Here is an 11,846-nt window from a genome sequence, read left to right as displayed (position 1 = left end):
TGTGCTCCTACCCTTTTTTGGATGTCACCCTGTTGTGGATTGATTAAAGTGATCGTGTATCCTTCATCTTCGTCGTCCTGCCTGTTCTCTAGCACAGCATCACCGTGACACTGTGTGGTTTGGCGAAGCAAGTCACCTTCAAACTTACTTCAGACTTGAATTGCTTAAATTGCACTAGAATTGTCATCCGAAGCAAAATTAATTGTTAATTTTATGACATTATTTTCATAATTCATCAAAATGTTACACTGACAGCTGTAACAGAAATGTTTCTGAAATCCAACATGACATGAATTAATTTAGCGAGCCTGTGGGATTCTGAACCCTGAAGGCCGGCAAAATTTCCATTACAATATGATGCAATCGCTTGGATCCAAAAGCTCGGATTTCCTCATCATTCTGAGCCACTATAAACTCAAAGGCTGAAAAACATGTTAACGACACAATGCTTTCAATCTCCTCCACACTTTTCTAAATGAAAGGGCACAGTTTGATTCCTACATGACTGTTACAAAGAACAGCTGCTCCCCATGTCTCACTATCTCGGATATTACAAACTCATGGCAAACAAGATATACTGGCTTCAGTAAAACAGACTGAAATGTTACCAATTCGCATTGTTAAAGAAAAGTTTTTCAAATGTGTGTTCGTGTAGCTTCAGATTGTATCTCTAAGTATATTCCAGCATGAGAACAGAGTGTTTCACGCTCCCCTATTTCCCTCCTGCTGAGCGCGTGGCTTTGAGGAGAGAATTAACTGTGATAGATGCTAAAGCCCATCTTCGTAAAAATTCACGTTTTGATCTTCAGTGTTATTGCCTGATGTGTCATGTAATGACGAATACTGACATAATTCTGCAACAATCACATATACAGGGGCTCTTAAGTCACACTTAAAATGTATGAATATCACTGCATTAAATAAAAAAATATCAATCTGAGTTGCAAGAACTAACTTCACAATAGCAATTCTCACAATTACATTTAACCAACTGGTCCCAAGGTGAATTTTAGTGGATGTAGGAAGCCAGTTCGTCATATTAACTATGAACAAGTCTACTAACAACAACCAGAAAGTGTCTAAATACTGTTTTGGGGGCAGCTGTACGTAAAAATAGCATCTCTATACATAGTAGACCACATTTACAATAAACCATTGAGGTCTATTTCAAGCTATATTATTCTCTGAACATCTGTGGGATTGACTTCACAGAAATTTTCCTTTGAGTAGCCTATAGTGAATAGTATATGTCTGTAAAACCCATGCTGAGAGGACTATTAGTTCTGAAATAGCGCTCACTAGGATAATTATGGCTAATAATGTTGTCTGTCCTAGTTCCAGAAGTTTACCTGAATGATAGACGTGGAGGCCATTTATTGTCCCATAAATCCACTCAGCAGGAGCAATTTCGACGGTTTCTAATGACTGGAGGCGTACGTTTCCTGCTGTCACCTGGATGTCTGCATTTACTTTTTTGTGGCGCAAGTAGTACTAATTTTGACAGCATAGTGGGGAGATTGTCACTCTTGTTCATAAGAAGGATGTTCAATGCAGCTTTTAAATCTACATTCAAAGTATTGTGCTAGGTGTTTATTTGCTAATGATATTTTATTGGAACAATAAATTTTACCAGAGTGAACCTGAACTGAAACTAATGTGAAAACATCACATAATTCATTGAATGAATTAAACTGGATAAGTCGGGTAGTATAAAAAAGTATTACCTTGACAGAACCGTCTTTGGACCTGATGGAGAAGTTTTTAAACAAGTTTCCCAAACATGCAATAGTGTAAAGAAAATATCTCAACAAACTGCTTTTGTCCCTTATTCCATATTTTAGACATTCAAATAGCAAAGCAATTTTGGTGGTTCGCAGCTATAGCAATGTTTCCCTTGTGAGACTTGACTGACTAAACAGTTTCTTATAAAAATATGTGATAATTGGCTGCTTGGCAGCCCTTCAGCAAGTTCATATAATTAGCATTCATCGTGTATGAAAAGAGCGACAGATAAAGAGACTGATGACTCAACTTCTCATCATATCACTTAAAAACTAAGGTACAATTATCACAAATGTGTAGGAATACTGTGGCAAATCGGTAGCAGGTGCACTGTCAAACTCTGTCTCTCAGTTAGATCCCTGTGAAGTTTTTTTGTAGTTCACTAAAATCTCACAGTATATGTATTTTTGTTGATTATGTGAAATGAGACCAGTATCTTGAATGAAGGACACTCACTCCTTCATATTCCTGCAATCTGTGGGCTCTCTGGGCTCATCAAGACAGCTTGCAACTGTATAATCATCAGCTAAATGCTGAATAAAGCTCGCTAGCTTGGTTTAAACTTTGCAAATCATCACTTTTGGGTCCAAAGATTTCAAATAAGGACTAAAGTTGTATGGTAAACATTCAACTAGTGACAATAAAGGTTTCTAACCCTGTTGAAGAAACCAGCATATGCTGGTTAGGTATGTTTTGACGCTGGGATGCTGGTTTAAGCTGGTCTTTTGCTGGTTTATGCTGGTCATGTGCTGACAAAGGACCAGCATAAACCAGCAAAAGGACCAGTTTAAACCAGCAAAGGACCAGCTTAAACCAGCATCCCAGCGTCAAAACATACCTAACCAGCATATGCTGGTTTTTTCAACAGGGAAAGAAGCAGAACAAGTAAACAGATAATTGATTTATACTGCAAAAGTTGCTAGCAGCTATTAATTGTTCCACCAATTTTAAGTTTATTCTCTCACAAAATTATGGTAGTTGGTCTGTACGAACATAATATGCTCCACTAACACAAGTAACTATACAAAGTTAGGCATAAAACATACTAAAATTCAGGCACAAATGTTTGGGAAAGGTAAAGTATACTTTGGTTTTTATGTGTTTGCTAGCATATACATAGAGTGCATGTGACATAAGTATCATCATAAACATAATATTTGTGTATTGTACACATACAGCCAGATTTTTCGAACAATTTTTGTGGAACAATCTACTGGCAACACCAATAGATGTCAAAAACAGTTGTCTGCATTGGTGTTCTTTATAAGGTGGTTAAGAGATAAACACAAGTTTAAAAAAAAGTGCAAATGTTTTTATCGCTTACTTTCAGAGAGAAATAGCACATACACTTGACAAGGATGAAACTTTCTAGTGTAAAGTGCCTGTGTTTGTGTACACAATGAAATTGCATTTACTTTGAAAGGCTATGTGTACAGCTGTACGGAAACACTAAGCATTCGCGTCAAAAACTGAAGTATAGTTTGGGATTAGCACATTGAAATGATAACATATTAAAAGTGTACAGTGCATATTGTATGTTCTCACGTTTGCAGTGATGTAAGCAAACCATAGGCCTACTCAAGACGGAGACAGAGTTTATAGCTAGCTATAAACACGCAGGAGGCTAACTTTAGCTAACATGCTGAGGAAAATTCTCCTCAGTCTTTGCTTCACCGTTGACAATAACTGATTTAATAGAGAAAACAGGTCACAAGTATGTGAAATCAGGCTAGCGTAGCAAAAAAGCATTTGTGTTGTGTAAAATACTTCCTTAATAGCCTATTAAGCTAGCTGCTATGAGGATTTAGCTCTTCACCTTTTTACACCGTTGATCTGACAAAACATATTGACCAAGACCCAACAATTGTTGTCTGATTTTGGCACTTGTATCTCTTCAAACAACAAAGCCACATATTATGAACACAATAAAATGTCCTAATTGTTGACCACAGTCATTGTTTACATTAGCATGGTGCTATTGTTCCTATTTTTGTGAGCTTAACATTGATCTAGCATGCCATCTGGCTCAATTTTAGTATGTAATGGCCAATCTAATCTGTTTCTTGTGAAAAAAAACAAGTCCTGCCCTACATTTTTCTTGTTGGAAATACAGTTTAACATGGAAGTACAGGGTATTGGGGCTTTACAATGACTTTAAATGGGTGGCTTTCTACATGCTTAACAATAACCGAACAACCTGAGAAAACACACAAGGTTGGCAGCTTCATTATGTGTTTATGCATCAATATGTGTGTTCTTTGTACTCATATGAACACCATGCAGGCTTCTCACCCAGTTCTAGCAGGTCACCGCATTGCTCAGTTAATTAATCTGTTTATTGGTGCCCACTAAACATTTTTATATCACATTCACAGCTCATTGTGAGGCCCAAGGACAACACACATGCATACAAAAAAGTGGAACCTCAAAGCTAGAGTTTTCTTTCTGATACTCCTCCATTATGGCTCGTCATTTTAACCTTGAATCAGCAGTAAATACTTTTCTAGTGAGATATACACTTTAATTATATTTTGAAAGGCCTTTTTACTCTTATTCTGAGCCGCCTACACTGCATTTTACTGAACTGCTCTTAAAGCACAGGCATATTTTTAAATACTCAGCTTCTTAGAATGACAGTAATTTGATAGGTGGAGAAATTATCTTTCTTCCAAATCAGCGGGCCTGGATGAGCCGTACTTGTTATGTAAAAGGAAGTTGTGAATATAATGACCAAAGAACAACTTGTCTCCTAGATTGGACGACAATCAGACATTTTGGTCTCTTCATCAAGTGGGACGGAGTGTACAAATGATATAGACGAGAGAGAAAACGGGAGAAAAAGGGTGTGAATCATTCCATTTAATACATGACCCCTGCTTCAATAATTTCCAACCGTGTTGAAATCATTCATCATTTTGTCCCCTTTAGAACACAGAATCAAATTCCACCCTTGAGTAAACTCTACAGAGCCCAGGCTGCTTTGCATTTTATGATCCTCTGTCTCATGCAAGCACAGGTGGAAGGCCCATATTTCAACCTGAGAGCCCGAGACATGAGAAGAGACACGGCAGTGAATGAGCTCTGAATTAAATTAATTTTCTAGAGGATCTAATACAGAAGATAATAAAATTAAAATTAAAATTAAATGTTTAAAATAAATTCTTTAATTTGGCATTGATTGAAGTTGACTTTATATATTATAATTAACAAAATGTTATGTGTACTTTGATGAAGGTTGAGTTTTGATTAACTATGTTGCCATTTTAAGAAAATGGTGTGTACAAAATTACACAAAATCAATAATAATGTAAAAAAAGTTCCAGTCATTACTGCATTTAAAAGTTTCTTTTATTAAAGTTCGGGGTCGGTAAGATGTTTAAAATGTTTTTAAGTGTTTAAAGAAGTCTCTTATGCTCACCAAGGCTGCATTTATTTGATAAAAAATACAGTAAAAATACAATAATACTGAAAAATATTATTACAATTTAAAATGTTTTCTATTTGAATATATCTTAAAATGTAATTTATTTTTTCGATGCAAAGCTGAATTTTCAGCATCATTATTCCAGTTTTTAGTGTCACATGATCTTTCAGATATCATTATAATATGCTGATTTGCAGCTCAAGAAACATTATTGTTATCAATATCAGTTGAGCTGCTTAATATTTTTGAGGAAACGCTATTGTAATGTTGCGTAAGATTAAACGGTAGGGTATGTAAATAAGATAAAATAAGAAGACGGCAAAGAAGAAGAAGAGTATTTTTTATTTTGCATTATGAATACTTTTTAAAAATGCATTTAAGCATTATAGATATAGGATTTAATTAAATTCTAAGCAGGGGTTGAAGAAAATATCTTTTTTTTTTTTACCTGCTTTTAAAAACAAATCCTGGTTATATGTAAATATGAGACAAAAACTCAAACAGGGGCATTTTTGCCCCATATCTTGAAATTTAGGGACATTCTAACTACGTTCTCTAGGCTCTATCACGCAGCGAGTTGTTGCCTGCCTCATATTTGTCATCAATCAGCTGTATGAAATGTCAGATGACCCACATAGGTCTGGGGCGGGGCAAGTGCGTTAAATGCGTTAATCATTTTAACTCGTTATTTTTCACCGTAATTAATTAATCTAATTAACGCCTCAAATTACCAGCCCTAACACATACACACACACATACATATATATATATATATATATATATATATATATATAGTTTGTTTATTTAAAGAAATATAGATACACAGTCTTTATTCCCTGACACATATCTCCTGTCAGCATTGCTCTATATCTACACAGGCAGATGACACAACTCCCCAATTCTGCCAACCAGTAAACCCCTCCTCCTAAGCCGAGGATTGTGGGTAACTACTGGGATCAGTTTTGGTCAGCATCGACCCTGCTCTCTTCTTCAAAGCCAAAGGCTTGTGTGTCCTTTTGCAACTGTGCCTTTTTTATTTTGTCTGAAAGAATCTTTGATGGAGAGTGGAAAGATGACAAAATAAACCATCTTTCCTAAGAAACCAGGTCCCCGAGGAGAATACAACCTCGACTCCATCTAGCCATGTGTCTGATTGTCCTGTGTGTGTGTGTGTGTGTGTGTGTGTGTGTAGGTGTCTCTGTGGCATCCCACAGTCACCCTAGAGAGTCGTGTAAATGGACACGGCGCTGTTGAGATGTTTATCTTGTGGACGGCGGGAGCTGAGAGATCTCACACAGACCCACTGCAGTACTCTGAGGATTACAAGCCCTGAACAAAGATACAAACAAATCTGTGACCATTTTTGAGCTTTTCATTATTCATTAGATACTAATTATTCATTAGTTTGTGAGTTACATTTCAGGGCGGAAAGAGGAATGTGTGAATTCGACTTGTTAAAATTCAATTTCGACTTGTACAAATGCCTTCCGCAAGGGGAAATGAGAAACACTAGGGGTAAAAAATGACTTTGGCCTGTTGGATCTGGATATTTTTTTGAAATGTGAAAATATATAAAAGTTTTGACATATATATATATATATAACAGTTTATTCATGTAGATGTAATTATTTTTATTGTAAAGAAATACAGATATGATGAACAGGTTATACTTACAAATAATAGATTTTACTTTGGCTCACGGATAAATCGCAAACTATTTTAAATTAGGTCACGGTACGGTCTGACTCCAGGGACTGTGTTATTGCTACAGGCGTTTCTGACCTCGACTAATCTGACTTACACAAGAACAATAAAGCCGAGCAGCAGAACGGCACAACAGAGGAACTCCGGTATAAATAAACGTCAAAACTTTTGAGGAAACCATTTATAAACCTGTCATCAATCTCCTTCCAAGGTGCTCTGAACTCAGTAATGAAAACGATAAGGAAGCTATTCTGATACGTCACATGTAAGGCTAAAATTGAACAAGAGTTCACAGATGCTTTTATGTGGGTTGTTAACGTGAATCAGATTTTTCACCCGTTTGAACAAAACTGCTACACATGATAACACCAACTTTCACAATCAAAGAAATAATTCACAAAAAAATTAAAATTTGCTGAACATTTACTCACTCTCAGACCATCCAAGATGTAGATGAGTTTGTTTCTTCATCAGAACAGATTTGGAGAAATTTAGCATCACATCACTTGCTCATCAATGGATCCTCTGCTGTGAACGGGTGCCGTCAGAATGAGAGTCCAAACAGCTGATAAAATCATCACAGTAATCCATAAGTAATCCACATGACTCCAGTCCATCAGTTAACATCTTTTGAAGAGAAAAGCTACATGTTCATAAGAAACAAATCCATCATTAAGACATTTCAACTTTAAACCGTTGCAAAAATCCATAATCCATAATAATGCTTCCTACAGTGAAAAAGTCCATCCACTGTTGTGCTTTCACATCAAAATCCACCAACATATTTGTTTAAAACTGTTTTGGCTTGTAAACAACGCTTGGTCTGTGCATATTTCTCTCCTGATTCAGATAAGACAACTTTTTCAATGAAGAAAGCAATGTTATGGATAGAGGACTTAATTAAAAACATCTTAATGAATGATGTGTTTAGTACAAACATTCAGGAAGCAGATTACTTACATTACTTGTAGATTATTGTGATATTTTTATCAGCTGTTTGGACTCTCATTCTGACGGCACCCATTCACTGCAGAGGATCCATTGGTGAGCAAGAGATGTAATGCTACATTTCTCCAAATCTGTTCCGATGAACAAACAAACTCATCTGCATCTTTGACGTCCTGAGGGTGAATACATTTTCAGCATATTTCCATTTTTTTCTGTGAACTATTCCTATTAAATGTTGTGTTGTGCCATTGTTTTTAAAACAATTTAGAACTAGGAAGCAAAACTGAAATGCCGTAAACAAAAGAGTTCAGCTCAGATTTCATGTACGAATGCAGCGACACATAATTCAAGTCTTGCAAGGAAAGTGAATGCTCCTTTTAGGATAAAAACTGCAAACAGTATAGGCATACTAAGACAGTTCTGGTTGAAATCACAGCATTATACGACTGACCTTTCATTCCGAGGTCAAACTCGCTGCTGAAATCCTGGCTCGTCGGCTTTAGAGACAATCACATCTACACTGTGGGGTTAACCAGACTCAGCGTCCGAAATAACAGCGCACTTGTTTGTCGAGCAAGCTGTAAACAAATATTCCGCTCCGAGACGGCACGGTTATATCAGAAACAGAAAAGCATAATGAATTCGGAGAAGAGCCACTCGTGGAATGCAGAAAACATCATTTCGGCACAAGAGCTTCCCATTTCCGTCTGTCCTGTGGGTCTGCTCAAGCACACGCTGGATATGAAGAGAAATTTGTTGTGACGTTTTGGAGTATTGGCCCTTGCTGTGCGGCTCGGTGTGACAGTTAATTTTCTGTCATTATTTTGAACCTTCGGCTACAATTATTTTTAAAGCAATACGGCAGAATCTGGTGTAGGAAGAGATCTATCAATGTTTAGGAGAAGAGAACAAATGGGATAAAATAATGTTTATCTGCATTGGGTGTTGATGCGAAACAATAGGCAAAATCGTCCAGTATCTACACATTTACATAGACCAACAATTCAAAAAGGAGTGCTTTTGACAGCTTTAAAATCACATAATTAAACCATTTAAATTAAGGAAATCGTCTTATGCAAATTTATCATAGTAATTTCTTTAAAATATAATGGCAGGGAAATAGCACTTCTGTGGTGAAATCCCCTTTGGGAGTCATCATGGTGACTGGGGGAATAATCGGATGGCACTTATGTGTGGGCTCCAAGGGGTCTGCCGGAGAGCGGGGGAATCTGTAAAAAATAATATAAACCACTCAGCTTCTTAATGTAAAATAAGCACATATATTATTATATACATATAGTATAATATACAAATATTTTCAATATTTGTGGACCTCTTTGTACTGTATATATGCATACATATATTTAAAATATTTTTATTTTTCTATGCAAATATTGTTTAATTAAAATTGGTTTAAAAAATATTAATTAATTGATTTAAAGCCTCTTAAAATTAAATAAATAAGCAAAGGAACACACACACACACAAGAGCAAAGGAGATTTAAAACCTAAATCAAGGAAATCTGTAAAGATGCCAAAAAAGATCTTGACAACAGTATTGTAGTGATTTCTGTTAATTAATGCCAGAAAAGCAGCTTTTTTCTTTCAGATTTCTGCAGCGAAATTCCCATCGGAAGTCATCATGGTGAAGAGTAAAGAAGACATATTTTATACATATGATGTTATGTACTGTACATCTTTTATTTGCAAGATATATACCTATATATATATATATATATATAATTCTCAGGTTTTCAATATTTTTGGACCCCACTGTACTGTGTATGTACATATTTATTTAAAGTAATTATATTTAAATGCAGATAGATAGATAGATAGATAGATAGATAGATAGATAGATAGATAGTACTCTTAGTATTTAGAAGTTGTGTATTTATTGACTGACAACATCAAGCATTTTTTTTTGTGAATGTACGAATTTTCCACACACCCATAGTATCAGTTTTACTTTAAATGTATTTCTTTAGATTTGACGGTTTCTTAAATCTCTTACAATTAAATAATTAAACAATTTAAATTAAGAAAATCTTGTGCAAATATATTCATTGAAATGCTGCCGGAAGATATCTTGAAATCACTATTGTAGTCATTTCTTTTAAAGGGGTCATCGGATGCCCATTTGATATAAGTTGATATGATTCTTTAGGGTCTTAATGAAAAGTCTATAACATACTTTGGTTAAAATTTAACAATGGTAGTGTAAAAAACACCTTTTTTAACCTGTCAAAATGAGCTCTGTTTTTAGCAAGCAATTCTAGTCCATGTTGCTTTAAATGCTAATGAGCTCTGCTCACACAGCCCCTCTCTTCTGTGGGTGACGAGCAGTACTGTTTACTTTAGCTGCGAAACTGGCTAACTAGCACATATTAGTAAAGGCAATTTGCAAAGATTCATAAAAAACCTTATACTCACTTCTTATGTAGATGAAGCTCGATCACAAATGATTTGCGCGAACATAGACGCATTTAGGCAGATCGGGGATTGCCGCATTCCCTTCAAAACAAAAGTAACGTTAATCCTCTGCGTCTTCAGCGGCTCAGATGTCGGGAGTAAATGACGACTGCTATGTTCATTCTTGTCTTCCCCTGCACCGGAGTCGACACAATGGCAGACAGCTCACTCAGGGCTGGTCTTAAGGTAAGATGGACTTGTCAATCAACTGTCGTGGGAGTGGCCTGTGCAGAACTACTTCATTCTGACAGGAATCTCAGAACAGCCTGATTTGAGAAAGGGGATTTTAAAATAGGGATTTAAAAAAAAAACACTGGGTGGATTTTAATCATTATAGGATGGATGTTTACACACACTTCCAACACACATTTATGTTCAAACAACAACAAAAGTGAATTTTGCATCCGATGACCCCTTTAATTAATTCCAAAGAAGTATCTCTCTCTTTTTTTCAGATCTCCGTGCCGAAATCCCCATCAGAAGTCTTCGAGGGAAGATCCCACTATAGGTTCTTATTGCTTTACAATTGGTGCGGTTCTCTGAGGGATGCTGGGATAGCTGGGGGATTAATCGGATGGCGCTTAAGTGTGGGCTCTAAGGGCCCTGCCGGAGAGCTGGGTAATTTGCAAAAATTAATATAAACCAGTCCAATTCCTAGAAAAAAATAAGCACATATCTATGTCCCATTTTATCTCTTCAGGTGTTTTGCAGGAAATTCATACGTTCTCCAAAATGAACATAATATATGATAAGGTTAAAGGCCTTATGAATCACTGGCCCGTAAGTAATACTCCAATTAAAATGACTTCCTTTCCGCCTCCCCGTGAGCAAGGGCAGGTGCTAATGCAAGACGGCCCGCTCTCATGGAGGTCACTCACAGGCTGCTATAGGTTGCGGTAGGACATCTGTTCTCACTGCTGGGGTCTTTGAGCTCCTGGGGTTACCTTTTTCTTTCTTACACGCTTACAGACATATATATGCACACACACACTCCCCTCCTTCCATCAGGTTGGTCACTGGAGTCAGCCGTTGTAAGTGAGTTAGGAATATTTGCAGGTGAGCTAATTATTCTTGTGCTGTCATGTTTCCAGCCGAGCGTGCAGGACTAACCCCGATATAATCCCCTGAACACAATCAGCCTTTATTTAATTTTGCTTCTCATATCATGTGCATCCATGCAGCCCCAAGAAAGCATATCCACTCACTTCTGAGACCCCTTCCATTTTTCTTCCCATTTAAACAATGAACATCATATAGAGACAGAGATGAGGAAGAAAGAGGAAAAGATTGTCGCATGGAAATCCTGGGGTCATTCTTTGAAATAGGGTATTTATAGTATTTTTCTGTACGATGTTAAATATGTTTACATTTATGGAATATGTAATTGTTTTAGAAGACGGAAATATGAAGATAACAGTGTCTAGCCTAAAATACTAGTCTTTAATTTCCATATTTTCTTGTAATAAAATATATATATATACTGTATGTATATATATATATATATATATATATATAT

This window comes from Sinocyclocheilus anshuiensis, unplaced genomic scaffold (assembly GCF_001515605.1).
Source record: "Sinocyclocheilus anshuiensis isolate Anshui unplaced genomic scaffold, SAMN03320099.WGS_v1.1 scaffold273, whole genome shotgun sequence".
Classification (NCBI taxonomy): Eukaryota; Metazoa; Chordata; class Actinopteri; order Cypriniformes; family Cyprinidae; genus Sinocyclocheilus; species Sinocyclocheilus anshuiensis.
This window is presented reverse-complemented; position numbering follows the sequence as displayed.